Raw genomic sequence first — 26955 nt, 5'->3', positions numbered from 1 at the left:
AGATTTATTTGTAAATTAGAGTTATTCGTCTATCTCATTTCATATATCTTGATTTAGCTGCACTGACATTGACTTCAGCTGACAGAGCTGCATGGAGACTGTTGTGCTTCCCCAGGAGCCAAAGGTGCTGGAGCCCTTCCAGCCAAGGCCCTTGTATCCACCTTGAGGTGAAAGTCTTTCCCCCCCGAAGCCAGTCTGAAAGGGCCGGAAAAGGTAACTATACCATCAGGTGCCCAGAGATCAGTGCAAAGACCCCAGAAAGAGGAAAACACAAGGAAATTCAACACCAACAAAGGAACATAACAACCTTCCGGTAACTGACCTCAAAGAAATTGAGATCTACAAGTCACCTGGAAAAGAATTCAAAATAAATTTTAAGGAAGCTCAGTGATATTCAAAAGAACGCAGATAGACGTCTCGATGAACTCCAGAAAGCTATACCTGAACGAAATGAGAAGTTTAACCCAGAGAAACACATCATAACAAAGAACCAAACCAAAATTCTGGTGTGAGGAATACAGTAAACAAAATGAAAAAATAAAACATAGACCTTCATAAGGCAAAAGAAAGAATCAGTGAACTTGAAGACAGATCTCTTGATATCTAGTCAGAAGAGAAAAGGCAAAAATTAGAATGAAAAAGAGTAAAGAAATCCTACAAATATTATGGGACACCAGAAAGACAAACTCCTGCATTATGGGAGTCCCAGAGGAGAGGAGAGAGAAAGGGACAGAAAACTTATTTGAAGAGATAATGCTTGAAAACTTCTTCAGTCTGGGGAAAGATATGGCCATCCAGGCACAAAAAGTTCAAAGAATCCCAACCAGAGATTTTCACCAAGACACATTATAATCAAGCTCTCAAAAATCAAAGCAAAGAGAATTTTGAAAACAAGAGAAAGAAGGTTCATCACATACAAGGGAATGCCAATAAGACTATCAGCAATTTCTCAGCAGAAACCTTATAGGCCAGGAGAGAATTGGATGATATATTCAAAGTGCTCATGCATGCGTGTGTGTGCGCGCGCACACACACACACACACACACGTCAACCAAAAATACTTTACTCGGAGCCCTTTAAAATTTTTATTTTATTTTTGCCATTTGTCTTCTAGCCTAGCACCCTTGGCCAAGTGTTTTGGATTCTCTCTTACAGTTTCCTCATCACTTTCCAAAAACAGAATTCTATTGGATCATGACATTCAGTGACCAAAATTTGATTCTTAAGTATCTGACATATTTAAGTCTGAAAAATCAAAGGGAGGCCATCAAAAGCGTTTTCTGGAAAAGCAGACAAGCTCAGTGAACACAGAAACAATTTCCAATTCTTCTATCGAGGCTGGGGGTTTGGGGAGCATAGTCTGTGTGCCCTGTGAAAGGGATCAGGAGGGCAAAGCCCTGGACTGCAACTGCCATGCTTAGTGGGCATTCCTGCTTCCCTCTGGATTCTGTGAAACCTCTCTATGACCTTGCTAATAAACCTAGAATTTTGCTTATGTTAGAGTAAATAAGTCACTTGCAATGGGAACATTCTTTAATAATGTACAGTCTTAGTCACTGTTCTTCCAACTGTAAAAATTAGTCAATTTCTCCAAAAAAGTGCTTTTGAAATGTACTAAATGAGATGATATGTATAGATGCCCACTACAGGATTCGGCACATGGTGGGCACTCTCTAACCATGGATTGCTTCCTTCCTTCCTAACGGAGAGTAGAGCTGGAGGAAGGTATTTAATATATATCCACCAGTCCAAACATCTGCTGTCTAAAGGGAAAATCGAGGCCCCCTGGAGGTGACATGACTTATCGATCTGCAACTCCTGTCTCCAGTTCTGTAAATTTACATTCTCCACTTTTTCCACGTGTCGATTTTCTTGGATAGCGTGGAAAGTGAATTCTATGGTGGCAATGGTAAAAAAAAAAAAGAAAAAAAAAAGAAAAAAGACGTAATAGAGAATTAGACACCCTAGCTTCCTGCATAGAAATCTCTACAGTACAAGAATTCACCAAATATTCACCAAGGTCTTGCTGTTGTTAGAACATGGGGTATCCAAAAGTGTGAAGCACGGATCTGGCTCTCAATCTACGTTGGAAATAAATAAGTAAATGATAGCCAGGTTTGCTAGTCAGTTCTTATTTTAGCTCTTGTGTTTGTGGTAGACAGGGAAGGGTTTCTTTATATTTTTAGCATGACGACCTTCTAGGATAGGTTGGATTAACCCATTTTACAGATGAGAAAATGATGGTTTTAGTGAATTTAGACAAAATGTACGTAGTAAGTGTCAGAGCTGGTGGGGAGGAGACCAAGGGACAAGTCTGATTCTGTCTCCTGTACTTGCGCCCGTGACGTTCCAGCTTGAAAAACAGTCAGCTGGACTGGAGTGGAAAAAGATCGCCTCAGATCATTTGCTCCCATGGAGCTTTCTTCCCCCGATTTCCCCAGATGCCGTCAGCCTCAAAATCTGCCTTTCCTATCCCCTAGCTCTGTGAGTCAACTTCATTAAGTTCAAAGAATCCCTGAGTAGCTGTACATTGAATTTTAACCCTCAAGTGAGTGGTGACTGGAAGTCACCCTCTGTGCCGGATACAAGCCCGTCGTATGGGATGAATGCCTGAAAGCTACGATTTGGCCCGGAAATCCAAATCCAACTCTGGACTGCTTCCGCCACGTCAGGAGATGGTGGGATCAAAACTTCATTTAGGGCTGATGGTTGAAATGAGTTATTAAAGATCATTCTTTAATAAAAAGTGGCAATGATCTCAGCATTAACATTTCTAATTTCACTGAGCCCTGATTAAACCTTTTCTTTCGGAAGGAGGATATTGAAAGTGTGAGACAGGTCAATTATCGAGGGGAGAGATGCTCTCCAATATTTACGCGTAAAGCTGAGTTATGCACGCTTTATAACGCACACCAGGTGATAGTTGGGGAACAACTTCCATCTTAGCTAGTCAGGTGTCCCTCCAACATTCTTTCAAGAGGGGGATTCGAGGGAGGCCCATATTGATTTTACCATCATGGGACTTTGCCCTTGACCCTGCAGGCTGGGCTCACTGTTGTGTCTTCCGTCTGTCCTTTGAAGTGGAAATTGTCTGGTGACCTGCCCTTTTCCCTCATCAGTGACAGCCCCTCAAGGACAGCGACGATGATGTAAGTACCTTTATGTCCTCCGCACGAAGCATAATGCTTGGCACGGAGTAAAAACCCAATACATGGTTGACAAACGAAATGACTAAAGGGCTGATTAATCTGAATGGCTCCTGCTTTCATTTACCAGCATCCCGACATCAATCCTGTACGCTCCCAGATAATTTATTTCTTTTTTAACCTGCAGAGCAAAATGCTTTAGCAAAGCACGTAGGGCGGGGCGGAAGGGAAGTTAAAGAAAATAACCCACCGAGAATAATAAAATGCAAACTTACATCTCCTGAATTTCAGAATGAAAGGTGGCGTTTCAGATCCTATTTCCCGTGTGAATTTTTGGCTCGCGTTTTCTAACAGGAAAGCTAAAAACGGATCTTTTCACAAAAGAGGTATTTTTCTTCTTGGCCTGGAAAATCAATTTCCATGTTAATCTTGCTCCTTGGAATGTCCTCCCCCACCCTCTCCCACCTAGCAAAATACTCTTCATCTTTCACAGCCCAGCTCAAATGGCAGCTCTTTCAATAACGATAATCACAGCTAATATCTAAAGAGTATTAACTCTGGGATGGGGCTGTGCTAAGTGTTTTACAGAAATTATGTCCCTTGCTGTTCACAAATCTCCATCAGATCAAGACTACGGTTTATCACACATCTGCAGATGAGGAAGCTAAAGGCTAGAGAGGCGATGTCACTGCTGGAGCTCCATCATTAAGTGGTTCGTAGGTTGGAACGCATGGCTCTTGACTTCAGTGGGACTTTAACCACAAGGACACACTGTCTCCCTCCAAGGCCACCTGTGACTCTTCAGACAGAGCCAGCCTTTCTCTTTATTAAGACTCAGCACCGGCCCTGGCCAACTTTTAATCCGCACATCCTCCAGTGACTACCACAGCCGGTTCTCCATGACTCCAAGCTCAGCACTTACGACAGCAATTTAAGTAACAGAGTTGGGCCAGTCTTCTAGAAAAAAAAAATGTCTGCTTCTCTCACTCCTTTGCTCCTTGGACTCCCCCGTCTTTGGCCACTGCCATTGTAGTTTCCTCTGTCTCTGCCTCATCTCTGCTGATCCAATTTCTTACTCATCTTTAGTTTTTACTTGCCTTCGACATGCTCTCCATCAAGAACCATCTTGTGTTCTCTCTGTCTAACAGGGCACCAAGAGAGGAAGACGTACATATGCAGCGTTGTCCTAAAAAGGGTGATGAGTGTGTTTTATTTTTTTATTAATTCTTTGCAAGTGATGACTGCGGTCTGGGACATTCATGCCTATCCCCACAGCCCCGGTAGAGCACAGAAGGGATTTAGAGCTCAGGTTCAAGGTGGATCTCCCCACCTGACCCTAACTTTTCTGACAAGTGATGCTTATCAATCCTGAGAGGTGTTGTGAGTTGGACTTCCTTTTCTCCAATCACGTTTCCTTCTTAGAAGAATCCTTTCACATATAATCTCACAATAGATACTTCTGAGGTAGTCAAAGCTAAAAACATCAGCATATAAATCACATCCTGGCAAAGTGCGATGGGGGCGGGTGGGGGGTACCCATGGGACTTGGAAGGCTAAAGCAAGAGAGAGATCATCTGGGGTTTTGTTTTGTCGTTTCCACGGAAGGCAGATGTGAAGCATCCCCAAGATTAGTGTAAAATCCTCACCGTGTTAAGAATTAAATAACGAAGGGGCGCCTGGGTGGCGCAGTCGGTTAAGCATCCGACTTCAGCCAGGTCACGATCTCGCGGTCCGGGAGTTCGAGCCCCGCGTCAGGCTCTGGGCTGATGGCTCGGAGCCTGGAGCCTGTTTCCGATTCTGTGTCTCCCTCTCTCTCTGCCCCTCCCCCATTCATGCTCTGTCTCTCTCTGTCCCAAAAATAAATAGACGTTGAAAAAAAAAATTAAAAAAAAAAAAAGAATTAAATAATGAAATTGTTCTCTTCTCCTCAGGAGAGATAAACTCATATCTTACAAAAGTCGCGTACACATGTTTTCTTCCTATCTCAGATATATCACGTAAGTTGACCACCTTTTTCTGTATATACTAGTGTCATGGAAAATAATCAATTCGGAGGAACCATGAAAACATGGTTAAGAAGACGGATAATCGCTCATCAGCCTTGGCTTGGAGCAGGGCCTAAACGCCCCGTGCTTTGGTGTTTTCACTGGAAAACTAGGGTTAGTAACAGTAACAACTATTTTATTGGATTGCTGTAGAGACGGAATGATTTAATACATGCAGTGTCTTCTCGTGACTACTAATACTCGTTCACCATTATTATTACCCAGTGGAGACAGCACTGACTTGGGAGAGAGAAGACTTAAGTCTCGTCTCTTAACCAGCCGGGTAGCCCCAGGAAACTCAATCTTGCTGGACGGAAGAAAGCTTCCAATGTGGGCCTTGCTGGCAGGTACAGCTTCATGTGATGCTACGGTCTATGCTGCCCTCGGTTTCCCAGCAGCTCAGGCTGCCTACAGCCGATCATTGTCGCCTCCAGCCACAAATCTACTCTCCCTCTCCCTCCTTCCAGGCTTGTACCATGTGGGCACGTGGTACCCCCAGCCCCAGCAGTGGTGTCTCCCACCTTGCACCCTTGCTCACGCGGTCCTCCTCGCCTTGCCACTGTCTGGCTAACTCGTCTGCTTAGAAGACACTTCTCGGAAGGGCTTGCTGACTCCCTGAGTCCGATTAGAAGCCCTTCCTTGGCATTCGCTTTACACAACCCAGCGTCGTCATGGCGTATTTTAATGTCCGAATCTTTCACCAGAGGGGCACCTACATGGGGAAAAGATTGTATCTGTTACATTTTTTAACTTTGTTTTTATCATTATGTTTTTTAAAGCGTGCATCTTTTTAAAGCATCTGGTGCCCAGAACATCCTGAACACGTAGTATGAGCTTCACGAATGTTGGTCAAGACCCTGGCTGCATGGAAGGACCTTTGTCTTCTCATTTATTAAAAAAAAAAAAAAAAAGGAAGGGGGGAGTGATGTTCCCAAGCTGGGGCGGGGGAGGGGTGACAGCGGTTCATGAAAATCACCTATTGGTTGCTAATTCTACACGAACCTGCCACAGCTCATGAGAAGCCCAGGACTAGATTTTTAATTCCACCTTGGTGCCCATGAAGGTCGTACAGGGTGCGGGGAGGGTGGGGAGGGAAAAGGAAATCCGTGAAGTATTTCTCACATTTCTGAAAGCTGGATGGCCTTGCTTATCCATCAAGATTCTATCTAAGCCAAGTCAGCTTCGTGTCCCTTTGCTTTTAGGTGGAATTGTGTTATTTCAAAAGGCTCCCCCTTATCTTTCATGTTGACCAGATATTCTGATGGCAGTTCGCTTTTTGTCTTTGACTATTTTAGAATGATAATGAAAATCAGTTATTATTTTATACATGCACTTTTACGGGTCGGAAAAACTATTCCAACACTGACAACGAGCAGCGGTTAATTCAGTAACGCATTTACCTGGAGGTTCCGAGTAGGGACAACTGCAGAAGAGATGGCGGCCATCTTGGTCCTTTTCTGGCTTTTCCGGAAGCTCGGTGTATTTGTCTGCTAGGCCTTCGACAACAAAGCACCACACAGAGTGGTTTACATAACACAGATTGGTCGTCTCAGTTTCGAGGCTGGAAGTCTGAGAGCAAGATGTCAGTCAGCACGAGTGTCACCTTCTGAGGGCTGGGAGGGAGAATCTGTTCCACCCTCTCTTTTTGACTTGCAGACGTCTGCGTTCTCCCTATATTTTCTCACATCAGCTTCTCTCTCTGCATGTCTGCATGTAAATGTCCCCTTTTAATAAGATCACCAGCTACGTTGGACCAGAACCCGCCCTAATGGCCTCACTTTAACTTGAACGCCACTGTAAAAACCCCTATCTCCAAGCAGAGTCACATCCCGTGGTTCTGGGGATTAGGACGGAACCATCTGAATCTCAGGAGGGGCACAACTCAACCCATCGCACTGGGGGACTACTCAGACCTGGGGTGTTGTGACCTCCAGCATGGTGTTGGCACCTTCAATATTTACCATTCACCACGGACCCTCCAGCCTGACTTCATGCCTCATGCATTTAGAGAGAAGCACTTGGATAACATTTCCTGAATTCTAATTCCTCGTTTCGTGCTGCAAAGCTGTTATTCTCTTTGGTATCTCCTTTCATCAACCTGGCTGCCAACCAATGTCTAAAAAAAAAAAAAAAAAAAAAAAAATCCCAACACTGCAAGCTGAGTTCCTGCCTCGGGTCGATGTGGGTTTATTGATATTCCAGCATGGTTTCCTCCGCGATTTATGCTCTGCAGTTTGTGAACCACAGACCCAAGGGGAAAGGAGATAGTGAAAGAGGGGATTTTTCGATCACTTTATATGCAGTAAGTGAATCTCAATTTCCTGCTATGTTATTTCAGAGTCCTTAAATATCCTTTTCTCAGCCTGGACATTAGAAATTACAAAAGCTCTACATTCTTCAGAATGAAATATGAATCCTGTAAGACCCGGAATCAGAGCAACCTCTTAATAATGGGAACGTAGCTGCAGACATATGCATCCTTGTCTGCTTTGGGGTGAAGGGAAGATGCCTGTGTTGGGATCCGAAACGGTGAGAACAGCCTCAGTTCTACGAGAGACCTTATTGTTTCTGTATCTCGAAGGCAGGAACCATACCCCTCATCCTCGTTTCCCCCCCCCCCGTGTAGGCACAAAGTGCAGGAGAGCGAAAGAAATGGGAACGGTTGTTTAGAGTGTTACTCTCTGCTCAGGGCAGGACTTCTGAAACCATACAAACCATGATGGAGTAGGGAGCTCTGCAGAGCGAGATTTAGACTAGAAGAAAGCGCACCATGGTAGAACTGGAGAGAACTCCGAAACTGTCTGTGAGAAAGAACAGAGACGCGCACCTCCCTTTCTTAATGTGTGTTGGTTCCATAAGAAGACAGAAACCAGGCGATTGTCTGTAAGAATACGATAGCTTCTAACATTCTATTTCTGGCTGAGCGTAGAAACAATTACAGGTGGCTTGCACAAACAGAGAGACAGACAGGGTGACGGAGACAGACATGGAGGGGACAGGATGGTGGAAGTTTCCATCCCGAGCTCGCAGAATACCAGCCCATTGGCTATACAAGTCTCCAAATGGATTGACTTAGTAACGAGAGCTCACTAGAAAGAAAACGTGACGTTGCTGGAGGGTTCTGCTCCAGAAGCTACGGGCAGTTTGTTTCCAAGCCTTGAGGCTTGCACAGCAGTAATTAGCAACAACAATAAGTACTTCAGATGTGTGGCACCGTTTGTGGGGTCCCCTAAGCAGCCCTCCAAGGCCGGGGTGGGGAGCCCCACTGACGGGCCAACTTCTTCCGATCGTAAAGAGTCCGCAGTTGGGAATCTGAGGTCCAGGCGCCATCTTCCTTGCCCATGCCTAGCTGGAAGAACCTGAGCCCCCCAGGAAAGCCCTCAGAGACAGGACTAGAACTTGGGTTTCTTTGGCAGCAGCCGAGAAGTGCGTTCACCTCACCTTTTCCCTTTCCTCCCAGACTATGGATTTTCTTAGGTCAGCTCTGCCCTGTGACTTCTTTGATAGCGGGAAGTCTGTCTTCTCTATGGTGGGTTTTGTGTGCAGACCGGCTGAAGAGACGACAGAGAAATTGCACCACCTGAAGGGATTACTTTTTTTCCAATTCGTTACCCTCAGGAAGCTCTTGTATTTGTGGCCCAGATCCAAAGACCGTGTTCTTCAGCGAATCTCTGGTCATCAACTCGACTGGATTATTCCCTTCTCTTCTTGGCGGTCTCCCTTGCACGCTTTATTTACTAACTATCCACTAATTGGGTGTAAGCATCGGGCACTCCTGATGACGGTCCATGCTATGAATTTCAATCTGGTGGTCAGTGCGGTGGTCCACCTAAATCCACCAGATCTAATCATGCCATACGTAAAACCCTTCATTGGCTCCTCTACCTAAAAATCAAAGCCCAAGCTCCCGTAGCTGTTGAGGGGGGTGTGGGTGGGCGTGAGGATGGGAGGCAAAGCTGGACCAAGGCAGGGGTGGGTCGTAGAGGACCACCTGGTTAAGGAACTTGGCCTTGGGAGCAAATGAATCTGTAAAAGAAGGAGTTGAGCTAATAATCTCTAGCACCTAGTTTGCTCTCCATTCCGTGATTTGCTTCATATCATAAGCCCAGCGTCACGGTACTTAGGACACCGCCATGGGTTGCGTGGTTATTCAATTGCTGCTTTTTTGCAAGTATCAGTTCAGTTACTCTGTGCCTTTACTGTTGTGGTGTTGAAAAACATCAACGTAATACACGATGTGGTTCCTATCTTCCAGTAACGTACAAGTGTGGGAATTATGAGATCCACAGTATGTTGCTTATATTATTGGTTGGGAACATGTTTATTGAATGTTATAGCTCTGTATTAAAATCATATGATCATGGATTCCAGAATCAGACAGTATGGATTCAAACTCTAACTATATCACTTACTGTGTGACCTTAGGCAAGTCACTTGACTTCCTGTTTTCTCGTCTATCAAATGGGGATAATGATTACCCCTTAGCTTTGTGGAGAGAATTAAAAGGGGTAACGTCACTGAAGTATATAGTGCTGGGCCTGGCCCATGGTGAGCAGCTGGGAAACATTATCTTGTGGTATTTTTTTTAAGCTTTTAAAAAATTTATTCATTTTGAGAGAGGGAGAGAGAGAGGGCGAGTGGTGGAGGCGCAGAGAGAGAAGGAAAGAGAGAGAATCCCAATGCAGGGCTCGAACTCATGAACTGTGAGATCGTGACCTGAGCTGAGGTCAAGAGTCAGACGTTTAACCGACTAAGCCTCCCAGGCGTCCCCATCTTGCAGTATATTCTGTTGTGGCATGTGGCACTGAAGACACGACATCATAGCAGGTAGACATGCATCGCGCCATCAAGGGATGGCGAACGATAGACAAATAACCAAAAAAAGTGATTTCTGTTGGAAAATTAGCACTATAAGGGAAACAGGCACCGTGCCGTCGGAGAGACAAAGCAGATTCCACAGTGGAAGGAGTGTCTGGGAAAGCCTCTCTGGAAAGGTGACATTTAAGCCCCCATTTGACATATGAGAAGAGTCATTCATTGAAAACGCCAGGCAGAGTGAGTCCCAGCGGAGGGACCAGCAAGCATAAAGCCTTTGCAGCAAAATGGAGCTTGGCATTCTCTAGGAAGGAACAGAGGAGCGAGTGTCCCACGGCTCAGTGAGCAGAGGGGTGGGGTGGCGGGAGGTGCAGCTGGGGCGGGTACAGGGACAGATCCTGCCGAGACTTGCAGGCCCGGGTCCAGAGTTTGGGTGTCATTCCCAATGTAAGGGACAAAGCGGCAAAGTGACATGATGTGATTTTCGTAGCCTTGCTTAATATGGACAAATGGTTGAGCTAATGTCTTCCAGGCCCTCCGGATCAAGGCGTGGGTGCGGATTTTAAAAGGCAGGGAACAAAATTGCAGGCTCTGGCAGAAAACCGGGAGGCACTTATTGGGAATGAGAATGGCCTTCATTTCTGGAAATATTGTAGAAAACAGGAACCATCCCTCAGAGGCGCCTGACAATGCAATCCCGCTTCTGAAGGGCAGACACATCTCCATGGTTGGTTGCATTTGGCAGAGCGAGAATTAATTCTAAGTGCATGCCCTGGGAGAATTCAGTTTGCTATTTAGTATGCCAGGCCCTGTGCTGGGCTAAGGACACAAAGATAAATCAGACGCACAGAGTTACCGGCTCCTAAAAAGCTTCGTCTTCCTCTGCTGCTGGAGGCTGGCTGATGGCAGCCGGTCCAGAGGGGCAATGAGGGAAGAGGCTGGCTGACGGATTCCATGCTGGCTCAGGGAAGGGAGAGGTCTGCTCTCTGGGGAGCCCAGGAATGGTGTGACAAAGGAAGTAATGAGAGGAAGTCACCTTCTCTGGATGTCCCTCACCTCCCATCTATCTCAGCCAAATGGGTTTGCCCTCAATTTCATTTCCTTGGAGTCTAGTTTGCTCCCAAGGTGAGAAAGTGCTAATTTGAGACACTGACCCATGGTGTAAAGGAAGATGGGCTTGGAGAGGGTCATGTGCTCTCCCATGCAAACAGAGTATTTCGGGCTGAGCGGGGCTTCCTAAGAAAAAGTCTTCACTTCAAGATCCCCAATTTTTAGTTTTGAGAATTTTTGACCTGCAATTAAGAGTCACGAGAAGAGAGGATTATGAGAAGTCATAGGACGTGAACCGTCCTTACAAACATCGTTCTTCACATTCAAGTAGTGTAGCTTATCAGGCATACATTTATTAATCTCATCATTTGTGCACCCATCAATCCAGGCAACATTTCTTGAGCACTTGTATAGCAGGCATCGTGTTAAATTCTGGGGGTTCCGCACGAACCGGGCACCATCCCTGTCCTTAAGATTCTTACAGTTCCAGAGAGAATCATATAAATAAATACGCTTCACCGCAATGGCAGCTGGCATTTTCCGTATGACCCAAAAGGGTAAAACTAAGACCGATAGATGCATATTACCAGCAGATGGAATTCAGTTCAATATTAAGAATGACTTTCTAACGGTTGAGGTGGTCAAGGGCAGGTAGAATTTTCTGCTCCCATACAGAATCCTCTCCCCAAGATGGCGGGCACAAGGCAAACGTTAGTACTGCAGCTGGACCATGTGGAGGACATTGCAGGAGGGACTGTGTGGTTCACTTTCAAGTCCAGCTATGCTCAGACCCAACCTTGGTTTAGGTAAGGAAGAAACTTCGTACAGTTTAGAAGATGGGGTTGGGTGACTCTTCAATGACAGATGGGCAAGAATCTAGAGCCCTGCTGAAGGATTTGCTGAACAACTTTGGCCCTTCACTCATTGATCAGGTGCACCCACAGATACATGGGATCCTTTAAGGATCTGATAAAGTGTGAAACCAGCTAGAAGCCACAGGACTCATACATATGTGAGAATATAATGAGCATAGAACACAGATACGCCCAACTGAGTTTTCTGCTTAAAATCCTCTCAGTATCTCCTTAATATCCTTCAGGATGAAGGATCAGAGGGTTTCTCACGATCAGTTCCTACATCTCCTTTCCCCTGTCCTCTTTCACTCTCCATGTCCCCCGTCAGGGTATGCTGCCTTGTCTCCGGCCTCCAGAAGCAGGGGTCTCCTCCGGGGAACCCCCCCCCCCCCCACACACACAGTGCCTTGTACAGCGATTGACAAACACCAACAGTGTTTTCCTACCGAAGCTTAGGAAGGGGTGAGGTCAGATTTCACCCTGTCATTCAGTCACGGGTAGGGCTGCAACCGTGAATATATTTCTCTCTGAAGTGGACCCTTTCACCACCGAGGCTTACACTGTAAAAATCGACATGACCTAGATTCCTTCTTAATGGGCTCAGGGCTGCTCAGTAGAGCTCGGCTTCTTCTCTAATGGGGAAAATAACCATTGCCATTCGCTGCAGTTGCGGTGCTGAGAGCCTCAGGTGCCCCCGCCATCCCCATAATGGCAGTGTCACTCACTAGCTCCTTGAGATGAGGGTTTCCAGAATCCAGGGTCAGCGGGGCCGGATTTCAGGAGGACCCGACCCGGAGCGGACAGGACAATGGTTTCCTCCCTCCCTCCCCCCATCCCCAACGCCCCTTTGCACTCCACCAAGTAGGTCTGAGCGAAGACTTCTGTTTTGAAGTTTAAATGAGGATTCTTCATGGTAATTCAAGTTTTCCTTCTACACGAGAGAAGTCCTTGCATCGTCACCAACGAGATCGCAAGGTCCTTCCCTTGTTCTCAACTAATTTACCCTTGACAGCAGGTTTGTGAGAGAGGCAGACGGGGGAGGGGTGGTGGTGACAGAAGCTCACGAAGATGAGGTCACTCTGAACCCCACAGAGGGAGGTGGCATCAGCCGTGAAAACACCTGCGGCGGAAGCCGGTTTTGGAACCGACGAGTCTCTATTCGTGTCCTCGGCCCATCTATGCCTACCTGGGCCTGGCCGGGGATGCACATACCCCTGCCAGTGTCCGCTCCTCATCTGTGAAATTGCTGTATCCTGAGGATTGGAAAACAACGCGTCCTTTGTTTCTAAGCCTGACAGATTCCAGGAGGCGTAAGCCGCGTGTGAACTGAATCACGCACGCACAGCATAGATACACGGCACACGGTGGCACTCAGAACATGATGGCCATTTTCACTTTTACCCCAGTGGAGCCCCTAGAAGTTCTGGATGCTCTGCTTTACATGTGACGTCTGCTCAGTAAATGGCTAGGTCCCCAATTTACAGAAAAAAGAAAGGGTGTTGTGACTTAAGCCTTACCCAGCCAGTAAGTGACAGATGTGATCTGGACCCAGCGAGGGACTTTGCAGGAATGTCCAAAAGCTGCTCATTTGTAAAAACCTAATTTGGGATCGGAAAAGAGTTTTGACGATATCCGATCCACACCCTTCCGCTCCCACCGTGCTGGTAGGGAAACTGTGTCCTAGGAAAGGGGCCTGTGCGAGGTCACAAGGTACGTTGACATAGGGCCCCTGTGACTTTTTCCCGTCAGTCTTGCCAAAGATGTGTGCCTCTGTCCCCCGGAACCTTTGCCGTCCTCTGCTCTTCTGGGTCATTGTCAAGGCCCAATCCAAACCCTCGAAGTCTCCTATGTTAGATACGCGAGCAGCGTGTTCCGCGGGTACACATATCCCATGTTGGCCAGAAATTACTTGCTGCATTTAATTAGCATATCTCAAAGGTGGTCCAGGTTATATCTGGGGCGGGAAAGGCAACAGCTCAAGTGCACGCTGAAACTTTTCACAAGTCACGTGTTCCTCTGGCTGCGGTTTTAATAAATATCATACGGAAATGTCTCAGAGAAATCCAATCCTCAGAAACGTCTCGGTGTGGATCACTACCCGGTAGACGGAGGCGAAGTTCCCAGCTGGCCTCCCTGCTCGGGAGTTGGCTCATGTGCTTGGTGTGTGTGGGGGGCCACAGAGACCTGGGTGAGTGACCCAGGGCGCCTCTTCAGACTGAGGGACCGGAGGAGTTCAGCTACATGGACAGCTGCTCAGATTTGCTTTGTTTGAACAGAAAAGGAATGTGAGTCTAAATCAAGCCTGGGGTCACGGACGACTCGGGAACGTGTTAGAGTCAAGTCCCTTAGGTTTATCCTAATGTTTTTCAAATATGCTTTTGGAATAACACAATTGCTTTGGCTCTTGGACCTTTGCAAATCTTACAGACATCATCTCACAGAAGGAGGGGACCGTTCCCACCGACGACACAAGAAAGTTAGAATCTAAAACATTGCTTCTCAACTCTGGCTGTGGCTTATAATTACCTGGGAAGCTTTTTTTCAAAATGTCCCGTTGGCTGAGCCCTACCGAATCTATCTGTATATAGTTGGCAGGGGGTGGGGCCTCAGTGTGTGTGTGTGTGTGTGTGTGTGTGTGTGTGTGTGTGTGTTTCCCAGTCTATAGCGTGAGTCCATGAAGCCCTGGGAACCATTCTCTGTGAATTAGGAAACTGAATAATTGTCTGGCCAAGGTCATGTCATGACCCACTGGTCCCCTCCCATTGGATAAAACCCAAGCTTGGTGTGGCCTTCAGAGTTCTCCACAGCTGGTCCCCACCTGCACTCTGCCTCACCCGTCACCAGCGACCCCCCCCCCCACCTCTTGGGATTCAGTTACATAGGACCACTCAGTGCACCCAAACACGATCACATCAGTACTAGGCCCCCTGCCTAACACTTCTGTCTGCCAAACTTTGCATGGAGGGGACTTATTGACCCTTTGGGGCCTCTGTCAATGATCCCTTGCTCCTAGAAGCCTTCTCTATGACCTCAAGCCAGGAGCTAACCCCTCTGCGAGTGTTCCTGGAAACTGGCTTATGCCTCGGGTACAGCGCTTAGCTGATACCAAGTCTGTGCCCCCCCTTGTAGACTGGACACTCCTTGACTCCGCTTTCTCAGTCACTTCTGTTCTGGGCCTGTCACGGAGTGGGTGCTGAACAAATGCACGTCAAATGAGCGAATGCAAATGACATAGCTGTAGTTCAGTCTGAAGTGGAGGGTCAATTAATTTTTTCTAACATATTTTCCCACAGTCCAGTCACATGCATTAGGAGATACTCCGTTCCAAGAAGGGTTCTTTGGTCTCCTTTCACAGGTAGAGAAACTGAGCTTCTGAGAGGAATGGTGGACATTTTCTTCCCTTCCATCAGGTGTCCTTGGCCACAGAGCTCCTGACCCTCACCTGCCCACAGAGCATGGTGAGCACTGTGTCCGTGGCCCAGGACTGCTGCTGTAACCCGGGGAGTTGATGAGCCCAGTTCATCTTGATCTATTCCAAGGGTTTCACTCCACCCACCTACTCACACCTCCTGCATTCAAGAGTCTAAGCCCGTCTTTGCTCGCACAGGCAACTGCCTACTGGCCACCCTCACTTGCATTTTCCCATGGGGGCCTTGGATGCTAACATGGAACTCTTCTTCTCCTTACATTCTTCTCATTCCCTATCAGGAAGTGAGACAGGAACCTGGGAATCATTCTAATCCCTTCCTTTCCCTCACCAGCCCCATCTTCTAGTTCCCACAGTCTTGCAGATGTCATTCAGAAACCTCTTTCCTCGGGGCCCCTGGAAACTCACTCAGTTAAGTGTCCAGCTCTTGATTTGGGCTCAGGTCACGATCTCATGTTTCATGAGATTGAGCGCCCCCTTCGGACTCGGTGCTAAGAGCATGGAGCCTGCTTTGGATTCTCTCTCTCTCTTTCTGTCTCTGCCCTCCCCTGCTCGTGCTTTCTCGCTCAAAATAAATAAATAAACTTAAAAAAAAAAAAGAAATCCCTTTTCTCAATAATGGATCCAATTTCTTCCTTTGGTCTTTCAGAGCCTAGATCAATCCCTCGTTTGGAGTTGCCTGTCATTTTTCAAAACAGAGACTTTTGAAGAGTTAAAAAAAAATGGTGCCTCTTCCCTGGATTCACAGATGATTTCAAAAATGATAATTACCTCTTCCAGCCTCAGTTATGACTTTATTTTAGAATTCTCTTCCTCTAATTAAAAAAAAAAAATCATCAACTCTTAGTGCTATTTGAGTCTGAGTCATTTGTGCAGGAAAATCAACAAAGTTCCACAAATAACCATGCGATGCCAGAATCAGGCTGCCCGGGCCTCCCCTGGGGATGGGGCATCCCCATAAGACGCACACTGGAGCTGTCCCACTACGCTGGTCAGATCCGCGGTGACAAAGACATTGCATTTTGGGGTAACTTCCTCCCCCAAGTTTCTCTTTTAAATACTTAGGAGAGTCCCCGGCATGTGCACGAATTCAATCGATATTATCTATGATGATTTTTCCCTCCCTGAATGAAATGCAAGTTTCATTCAGAGACTTAAAAATATGCATCAATCCTGCTCATGATATGACTAATCCCCTGAGGTGATGACCGATGACCAGCTTTCACTCCAGTGAGCACACAGCCATGTCTCCTCCTCTTCCTCAATTTCAACGGTCACCAAAGACTCATAAAAGCTGCGGTGGGAAAACCCATAAGGGGTCGCCACGTGTGACCCCTGATTTTCACATCAGCGAGGTGAGGTCACACATCTATCTCATCAACATCAGTTATAACGGGCACCGGGGTTTAGACACGCACCGCACACATTAAATCTCGATGCTCCCAGGAAGAGATAATTGCCGACTGTTACATGTGGGGTCGGTGAACCGCCACATTACTCTGGAAGCATCCAGATGCATTCTGAACTGCCAGCCATAGCTGCAGACACGAAGGAGAGAGAATTGGTCTCGCCAGGCGATCAGTTAAGGGAGAGAACAGTCCGGGAGAAGGGGAAGCTCCTGCAGGGGCACGGGAGGGTCACGACGCCTGCCATGTCCCTCGAGTGTGGACAGTAGGGATGAGTAGGACTGAGGCAAGAGTGGGGCCGGCTGAATGGTAGACGGAGATAAGACGGTGAAGGAACTCAAATGTCGTGCTCAAGACTCTGGATGTTTCCACGAACTACAGAGGAGCAGCATCAGCGTTTTAGCAGCGGGCAATCCATCATCCTGTGCTCCATCGACGTGGCCGTGTTGGCTAGCCTCCCCACCTGTGGCCTGCCTCCCTGGGTATTGTCATTCAGTCGCTCAACTGAAACGCTGGGGATCCTCTCGCTTCGTGTTCCGTCACCTTTTTGCATCGAAATCACCCTGTCTGCCCATCACGGCTCCTGCGGTGAGCCCACCTTCACCTGTCTCAAGTGCCACTGCTCCTGCCTCATCAGAACCCCTGTCCTCTCTTGCCTGAACTCTTGCAACTGTTTCCCACCGGGTTTTTCTGCTTCCCCTCCTGCCTCCCGAATTCCCCTTCTCACACAGCAGCCTGAGACACATCCTCGTGGAGGCAAATTCCATCTCACTAACCCGTCCCCCTGGTTAAAACGCGTCTGGTTTACCTCTGGTTGCATAATTCCAAAGTCCTGTAGCCTGCAGTGTCCTGCAGGGGCGGGACCTTGCTGGTGGCTGCAGGCTCAAGGCCTGAGGCACAGTCCCTCCTCCCACTCTCCAACCCGACCTTCTTCCAGCCTTGGGACACTCCCAGGGGCTTTCTTTCTGCCTCACCGGCTTCTCTCACACTCTCTTGCCTCCTAGATGTCTGTACTGTGTCATCTGCCCCAAAAGGCCACCCTGATTCCACCCTTTATCCTTCCAATCTATTTCGCAGCGACCATTTCTTTTCCTTGGTAGCATTTATCACACGGTACACTAGTGTTTGTTTGTTTGTTTGTTTTTAACAGTTTATTCCCAATCCCATTATAACGCTTGCCACGTAGCAGGTGCTCAATAAATATTTGTAAAATGAGTAACTTGCCCATACACCTTGCTAAAGACCAGATTTTGATGACCCTGGTTGATGGCACACAACCTTGCCCTCAGAATTAGGAACGATCGCGTGGACCAGACCAACCCAATTCATTGGCTGCTCATCCACTGATCAACTCTCTCTCTCCACCTAAGAGACGTGGAGACTCCAGTCAATGAGGGGGAGTGTTGGGTCTGTAACACCACATAGTCTTCAGGTGGAAGCCGGTGGGAGTGTTGCAAGCAGAGGAATGCAGTCAACGCAGAGGAGAGAGAGAACAGAGAAAAACAGTAATGAGAGTGGTTACACAGGCAATGCCTGGGTGGCTCAGTGGGTTCAGTGTCCGACCTCCACTCAGGTCATGATCTCGAGGTCCGTGGGTTGGAGCCCCGCGTCTGGCTCTGTGCTGACAGCTCAGAGTCTGGAACCTGCTTGGCTCCTTCTGTGTCTCCTTCTCTCTCTGTCCCTCCCCTGTTCATGCTGTCTGTCTGTCTGTCTGTCTCTCTCAAAAATAAACATTAAAAAATTTAGAAAAAGGGGGGGGTGATTACACAGATTCTAAAATCAGAAAGAGAGGCATTAAATCCCAGTTCCCTTTTCCTGCAAGGCCCATGGCCCTTTTGTTCTTGCGTTCCATTGTCAATTTTAAAAGACACATTTCATTCTAACCAGCTACAGTGGGGTTATGTGTCTTAAAACAAAAGCTGTTGACTGAGACATTACGGAAGACCGCTCTGGCCACAGTGGGGAGGGCAATCTAGAGCAGAGAACCACAGACAGGACAGGAGTTAGGTGGCTTTTGTAATGGACTAGGCGAGAGGTGACAAAGTCTACAAAAGGTAGAGGTGATTGGGAGGGACAGATTCAAAAGACACTCCATGGATGGAGTTGCCATGGTGACAGTAGGAGGTGAGGGTTAAGGGGAGAGTCCAGATGATGTCTGGGTTTCTAGCTTAAGCCACCCATCACGATCCTTTTGTGAGTTGAACTCTTGAGTGTGGAAGAGTGGATACTGGGTTGAAGAGAACTGACCTGCACTTTCCACAACTCCCCCCCGCCCCGTCCCCACCAACCCATCAGCCAGGCAGGCTGCCGGTCATGGTCCACTCCCCTTCCAGGAAGCCAGCGATGCCCAGCTCTAAAGCTAAAGCTCTTCTGTAGTTGTTGTCTTCGGCCCAAACTTTCTGACCCATTTGGACTCATTGACACCCATCCCCTCATCTGTCAAGGTTGTTTCAAAGTCCGTCTTCTCTACTGGCAAGAATCGCCAATGTACCCAAGTCCTCTGACTTGGTGTTGCCCAGGTTCACATGGTATACCACACGTGGTGTATAAAACTTCAGCACCTGATCCATCATTCATATACTCATGTCCCCTAACGGAGATGGACTCTTGAGAAAACTGGGTTGTCCTTTGGACACACCCTTGCTCCAATGCTGCACAAAAATGGCTGATTCTATATCCTCCTGAGTCTTGGCTAGAGTTGTGAACTTTCGCAAATGCATGGTGGCCCTACTATTTGCTTGTTTGGGCTTTTCCTTCAATCTTGGACACAGAACAATGACATGTCATGCCAGTGAATTAAACCTCAGTCCTTTACTGCCATATCAAAAGCCTGGATAATGGAAGTGATATTTATGAGGACTTGCTTGAAGGGCATGCTATTTATCCCTTCCTCGGGTGTGCTAATTTTTATTCCTGCATCAAGCTGTGCACTTGGACCATATGTTCTTAGTCCCCAGCAGAATTTTCATGCATTTTAATGTTATTTCCTTGGCTTACATCCAGGGATATTATACATAATGGCTTTATAAAAACTATTACTGTAGGGATGTCTTTGACGTACCACGCATTAGGTCATTCAGCTCCTACTGTATGGAGCCTACAGCAGAAAACTCCTTTGCAAGATAAGGGTTAGGGGAAGCTTGACCTCCTTTTAGGAGCTAAGGCAGTTATTCTTTTTTTGGTAATAAGACTATCTTTTTGGATTGACCATCAGGAATCTCAGAGCCAGATACGCAGGTGGATCACAGGAAACCATGAAGAACTCTTTGGTTGGACAGAGAGGGTGGCATGTGAAAGGAACACAGGAAACCGAGACGGAGCAGCGTGGATCTTGCTCAGCACCAAAGAGGGGGCTGGGGACGAGAGCAGTCAAGAGTTTAGGAGGCCTGGGGTTCTGGCTACCTTCATTCTCCAGGATGCTCATTGGAACTGAGTTCCGGTTCGAGTCTCACCTGTGACTGTGGCGAGTGACTAACCCATTCTGGGCCTTGGCTTGCTGTGAGGTGAGAGCCTGAGGGCAGAAGCCGTATAATTAGAGGGCTTCTCCAGTCGTGTTTGGACGGTCACTTCCATGTCCGTTCTCTGCCCCTCCTTCTCCTACCGGCCTTCATTCTTCCAGCTCGCCTATTCTGGATTAACCACAGGCACCCCTCGTCCATGCCGGTGGCTTCCAGGCCACGGGGGTGGCTGCCGAGTCCTCAAACTTGGCTACAGAGTAGAATTATTGGGGAGCTTTGAAAAATGATCATGGCCCAGATGTACCCTTCACCAAATAAATAATTCTCTGAGGTGAGACCCGAACACAGTTCCCTGTTAAAACCAGGTGATTGAAATGTGCGGCCAAATTTGAGAATCACTGCTCTTCAACGTTACTATTAGTTTGAGTCACCTGGGGGCCTTTCAAAGCTTTTTTTTATAACGTGTATTTATTTTTGAGAGAGAGCCCGTGTGCACCTGTGTGTGGGGGAAGGGCAGAGAGAGGGAGACAGAGGATCTGAAGCGGGCTCTGAGCCTGATGCAGGGCTCGAACTCAGGAACCTGTGAGATCATGACCCGAGCCAGAATCAAGAATTGGCAGCTTAACCGACTGAGCCACCCAGGTGTCGCTCACCTGGGGACCTTTTAAATTTTTTTTAATGTTTCTATTTATTTCTGAGATGGAGAGAGAGCGCGCAAGGGAGGGGGAGAGAAAGAGACGGTCACAGACTCCGAAGCAGGCCCCAGGCTCCAAGCTGTCAGCACAGAGCCCGACACGGGGGCTCGAACCCACGAACCGTGAGATCACGACCTGAACCGAAGTCAGACGCTCAACCGGCTGAGCCACCCAGGCGCCCCTTAATTTTTAAAAAACATTTTTATTTATTTTCTGAGACAGCTTCTTGTTGTCCGAAGCTCTATCAGAAAACCTCTAAGCTTCTTGGTGCACTTCCGGGGCCATCCTGGGCTCCGTCGTCCTCGATGTTTCTGCTTATCTGCGTGGTGTCTGTACTCAGTTCATTGCCTGGCGTAGAACAAGAATTTGTGAGCAAAAGTTGAATAAAATGAGGGATTTACTATAGACTTCCCTTCTTCGTGTTTTCTGATTTTCATCCCTAAAGTAATAACGAATCAAGGCAGCGCGAATTAATCAGGGGCACCTGGGTGGCTCAGCCGGTTAAACACCTGACTTTTGATATCGACTCAGGTCATGATCTCGCGGTTCCTGGGATGGAGCTCCACGTTGGGCTCTGCACTTACCATGGAGACTGCTTGGGATTCTCTCTCTCTCTCTCTCTCTCCCTCTCTCTCTCTCTCTCTCTCTTTCCCCTCCCCTGCTTTCTCTCTCAAAATAAATAAACTGAGAAAAAAAAAAAGACAGCACAAAACAGATTATTGCTGGATACCACGCTGCTAACCAGAGTACCAAATCCTAGTTTCCCCTGTAACCCAAAGCTGGTAACAGAAATAACGCATCACTGTCGTGTTTTCTGTTCTTTGTCAGCCAGAAGGTGGCAGGTTGCTTCCCAATAGCTGCAAGGCTGCCTGTGAATCCCAGCCGGGCACTCCGGGTTTAGAAACCTCTCTGCCCCCCAAGCAGGGGGGTGCGGACGCTCTCAGGACCTTGTCAGGGCTGTTTGCCGGAGGAGACTGCCATGTACCCGCCAAGTCAGAGGTGCCCCTGTGGGCTCCTGTTAGGCGCAACTGGTTTCTGATGAACTCAGAACTCATGATTAACACTCCTACCTTACAGGAAAATGACATTTGAGATCATGTGATTCAAAGCACACTTGTTAATTATCGTATTTTTAGCTGATACATAGCACCCGTTTTTAGAACATTCAGAAAAAATGTCATGCCTTTGAAGACACGTCTAGATAATGAAACTCAAGACAGCTGCATGTAAGAGTTTTGTTTTCTTTCTTTCTTTTTTCCCCTGTTTTTGCAAATGATGAGCTAGAAGGAAGGATACAGTTCATATGCAAATGGTGACGGTTTACTCCAGCCGGGAGAGTCGTTTTATTGCACCTCCTTTCCCACGTGTGTCGGGATTCTGAGGACTGGGGTGGACCCTTCCGGCACGGCTGCGTGACCTCATGTCAAGGATGGGGACTGCGTTTGAAAACAGGTGGATGTAGCCAACCGTGGATTTCAGATAAAAGAATGGAAACTTGGATCTAAGAGAAAAACAATATGAAGAGTTAATCTGTGCATTGAAGTTTGATTTACATTGCCGATGTCATATTTTACGTCCCGCTTTAAATGGGATCGTTAATGGTAAACAATAAATCAAGCTCCGCTCGAATTTTCACGAGGACGATTGGGTGTTTTTTCTTTGGAAGGCTTGAAAAGGGGTTAGCTCGGTCGATACCTCCTGTGCCGTCACCTGGAATCCAGGCAGAGTCCTGGTTCAGCCTGGATTAGCTGTGAGGCACAGCTGGTGGAGGGAAGGTCCTGGTGGAAATGTCCCCCTCTGTCCCGGGTCCCCAGCTCCTCGGATGTTCATCTCTCCAGACCTCCCACTCTTTTATTTTTCCCCCTTTCTCCTTTAAAGAAAAAAGCATTTCCCATTTTTCCTCTCTTATTTCCCCCATTCTCCAAGGGACAGCGAAACACAGACTTCCAGAACTGGTTCGTGCAGTGACCAATGTTGTTTTCTTCCTTTTTTTTTTTTTCAATGCTTATTGATTTTTGAGAGCGAGGACAGGGGAGGGGCGGAAGGAGAGAGGGAGACAGAGGATCCGAAGCAGGCTCTGTGCTCGCAGCAGAGAGCCCCATGTAGAGTTCAAACTCATGAACTGTGAGATCACGACCTGAGCCGAAGTCTGAAGCTTAACTGACTGAGCCACCCGGGTGCCTCTGTTCCTTTGTTTCTTACAAATGTGTACATTTCATGTTCATTTTTTTGCAGGCGAATCTGCCCGTGGCCCCTCACAGGAGGGTCTGCCCACCCTTGGCCTGGGTCCTGGCCAAAAGGGCCTGGGTCCTGTTGACTTTAACTTTCTCTGTGTCCTGTTTTTGGGACTCTTCTCTTCCAGTAGCCCCTTCCCGGATTAACACAGAACCCTCAAGCGTGAAGGTTGGCTTTGTGGTACTTCCATGACTGTGATCGACCCCCCATGTGATCGACCCCCCAGGAAGGGCCCAGGCCCTCCGATCCGCTCTATCATTCCTCACTCATTTCAATGATTTATACACTGGCTAGTGCTTTAGACAACACCCGACACATGGATACATTCTTGTTAAGGGGAGAAGGCCCCCCAGGAACTTTGATGCAGAATGTGTTAAAAAACCCACAAAATAATTTTAAAAAGGTACATATAGAAAGCTACTTTTCGTATTTAGGAACGTAAACCACAGAGTTAGGATAAGAATGTGGTCGAAGGTTGGAGTGGAGAGTAGGAACGGGTCTGCATAATATAAAGTAACAGGAACTTACTGATGCCGAAGAAGGGTGGAGAGAGCAGGTGTGTGCAGGTGTGTGTGGGGGGGAGATGCAAAAAATAGTGGAATAAAGAAGAGAGAAAAGGGCTCGGTACTGATAGGAGGCCCATCGGTTAAAGGTTAACAACGCCTCCAATTCTTTAGCGAGGACGGCACGAGAGAGGTAGTTCTCTGATGGCCAACATGATTGTGAATTCTGTGCCGTCCCGAGCGCGCTGCAGGTCTCTTTCAACGTTGCATAAATGTCTGAGTCCCAGGATAGCCTTGTGTGAGGGTTGCCCTGAACAATCGAAGGAGAAAAGTTGGGGTGCACACCAGGGGGTTTGAGGTGAAGGGAGGAGGCCCGCAGCCTCTGGAAGTGAGACAGCCAGCAAGTGCCGGAATTCCCAAGAAAAAAGACTGGGTGGCCAGGGGTGAGCATGATAGGGTAAGGCCTCGGGAATCCTTGGCAATCTGGGGGAACGGGGTCCTAGGCTATTTCATTTGGATATGCTCTGAAAGATTGAGCCCCCCACCTGTCCAAACTGGAAGCTTTGGGGATACGCGGGTTAAACTCTGGATACGAAGAGATTGACCAGGGTCCATATTAATAGTCATAGGTAATACCTGAAGATCATTTGTTAAATGCCAGGCGTTGTCCTAAGAACTCATTAACCCGTTTTCTTCTATAATTGGCGAGGCAGGTATTTTTATTAACCATAATTTTCTAAGGAGGAAACGGAGGCTCCTAGAAGCTAAGGAAATTGCCTAAGATCCCAGAGCTGGTGAGTGTGAGTGAGGATCAACCCTGGGGGGGCATGTCTTCCGAAACTGTGCTCTCACCACCACCGTTTGCTTCCTCTCCTGGAGACCCTAGCTCACTGAGTGGCCTGGAGGGAGGGTTTCTTACCCTCCGGACCTGCTTCCCTCCCCTTTAAAATGAAAGGCTTGAACTAGTTGGTGGACACATTCATTCACTCACTTATTCATTCAAGGCACAAAATGGGAGGTTGGTGTACTCCAGTAAGACTGTTCTCTGTATGTCTTGGGGTTTCCTGCAGAATTCTAGAAGGAATGCTCCTGGCCAGGCTCTTGTCCTTTCTCCCCCAACATCTGCTCCCTCCCACCACTTTTTACATCCGTCACTTCGAGTGCCCAGGTCAGCTCTTAGTCCCCAGAAATGCCTGTAATTCCCCTTTCTGATTTCCTTCAAATCCTCCCACCTCCTGTAACTTGCCCTGTGATCTCTGGAATATATGGACAATCATCAGTCATCTGCTGTAGTGTCTCTCTTCCCTGATTTCCTTTATTTCTTGCTGCCTGAAATGTGGCTCTCCCAATGGACACTGCCTCCCCTCCAGTGGTGGTATTTTCCTTCCCACCCACTAACTTCCTTGGGCTTAAATGTGGGGAGACACATGTCCTTGCTTCTCCCAGATTCCAGACCTTCCTTTTCTTTTTTCTTCTTTTCTTTTCTTTTCTTTTCTTTTCTTTTCTTTTCTTTTCTTTTCTTCTTTCTTTTTTTCTCTTTCTCTCTCTCTCTTTCTTTTTCTTTCTCTATTTCTCTTTCTCTTTCTTTCTCTCTCTATTTCTCTTTCTTTCTTTCTTTCTTTCTTTCTTTCTTTCTTTCTTTCTTTCTTCTTTCTTTCTTTCTTATATCCTAACCCTCCTCCCGACTTTCTATCCCTGTCAACAGTTTGAACCCCACTACCTCTCCTTGTTGAAGCCATCGGTCAACTCCTACTTCACTCCCCATTGTCAGAATTGAATAAAGCTGCTCGGCAAAGGTCAGATTAAGGGGCTGGCCTTCCCATGAAAGTCTGATGGTGAGGGAAAGAAAGAGAAAAGGAGGGAGAGAGGGAGGGAGGCGGAGAGGGAGAAAGAAAAGAAGAGAGAGAGAAGGAGGAGGGGAGGGAGAGGAAAAGAGGGAAGGAAGGAAAGAGAGAAAGAAAGGGAGGGAGAGAGAGAGAGAGAGAGAGAGAAGACATGGTCTTCCCCCTGCCCCGGGAGAAGACACGAGGTTAACGAGCATCTCATCAGGTCTGTCACCCTGCTCTGATTCAGCTCCTCCCCCCATCACTCCACTGACGTGGCTCTTGTTGAGGTCACCAACGAGAGGACACCTAAGCTGCTAGATCAAATGGTTGGTAATCGGTCAGTCTGTATCCTCCTCACCCTCCCAGAGCCTTAGACACGATTGTTCACTTCCCTTTTCTGTGGATCTGTCTGCGCTTGGATCCGTCCTCTGTTCATTTCCTTGATCTGGAGTGTCCTCCCCTCCTTGGTTTTCCTTTCCAGCTTCTCCTTGTCCTCCTGATCTTTTCACGTGAAGACCCCTGTGCCCGGTCCTTGGACCTCTGCTCTTTCCATCTACTCCCAGGGTGACGACAGTAAGTGTCATGGAGCTAAATGCCAACGAAACACGGGGACCCTTCGCAGGCTCGTGCATCCAGGGCAGGCCTCTCTCCCGGCATCAGATTCGCCCATCCAATCACCTCCACTTGTATCAGGCCCTGCAAACCTGACGTGCGTAACCCTGAATTCTGGATTTCCCCCCTAGATGTGCTCTTTACATCATTTTCCCGGCTCAGGAAATGGCAGTTCCACCCTTTGAGGTTCTCAGGTTAATGAACTTGTAGCCAGTGATCCCTCCAGCTTATGTCTCACGGCCCTCATACAGCCCATCCACAAATCTTGCTATCTCTGCCTTCCAAAGACTCCTGCCTTCCGAGAAGCTCTCAAAGTCATCATGGCCAATAGCCTGGCCAAGCTGCCATTGTCTCTCATTCTTACCGATGATGATACTTCTCCCCCTGGCACCTCTATCCACTCTCAACACGGATGCCATGGAGACCCCAGATAAGTCAGATCGTAACACGTCCCTGTTCCACCCCGTGATGGCATCCTACTAAGGCCAACCCAAAGACTCTTCGGTGGTCTACGTGCCTCAAAGGTGCTGGCTGTCTCCTACTTCTCTGGCATCTACTATCTCCCTCTCATTCACTCACTCACTCCTTTCTGACCACACTGGCATTCCTGCCATTCCAGAATGTTCCAGGCGTGCCCCCATCTCAACACTGTAGCGTACTCACCCCTCCAGATTTCGCTTCCACGCCCCTTCTGCAAGGAGGCCTTTCCTTTCACACTTCAGTTTCCCGCTGTCCCCCTCCCTCCGCCCCCCCCACACCAGTCCCAGCGCTCCCCAGCTCTGTCCTAGCTCCTTCCTGGCATTACTTTATTCCTTAGCCCTTCTCCCTTCTACTCCAGCAGATATCTTGCCAACTGATTATATTTCCTGCCTATCTTTTCCC

At 47.7% G+C, this 26955-nt stretch overlaps 1 long non-coding RNA gene across 1 annotated transcript; it reads right to left on the bottom strand.

Moving 5' to 3' along the window:
* Nucleotides 1-1787: 1787 nt before the first annotated feature.
* LOC109498409 lies at nt 1788-7248 on the bottom strand. Its single transcript, XR_002741322.2, has 3 exons — nt 6593-7248; nt 5714-5904; nt 1788-3550 (listed from the first exon to the last, which is right to left on the bottom strand). It is a non-coding gene; the product is annotated as an uncharacterized LOC109498409 (long non-coding RNA).
* Between the last annotated feature and the right edge of the window lie 19707 nt (nt 7249-26955).

The sequence above is a fragment of the Felis catus genome, chromosome A3, assembly GCF_018350175.1.
Source record: "Felis catus isolate Fca126 chromosome A3, F.catus_Fca126_mat1.0, whole genome shotgun sequence".
NCBI classification, from domain to species: Eukaryota; Metazoa; Chordata; class Mammalia; order Carnivora; family Felidae; genus Felis; species Felis catus.
This window is presented reverse-complemented; position numbering and strand designations above follow the sequence as displayed.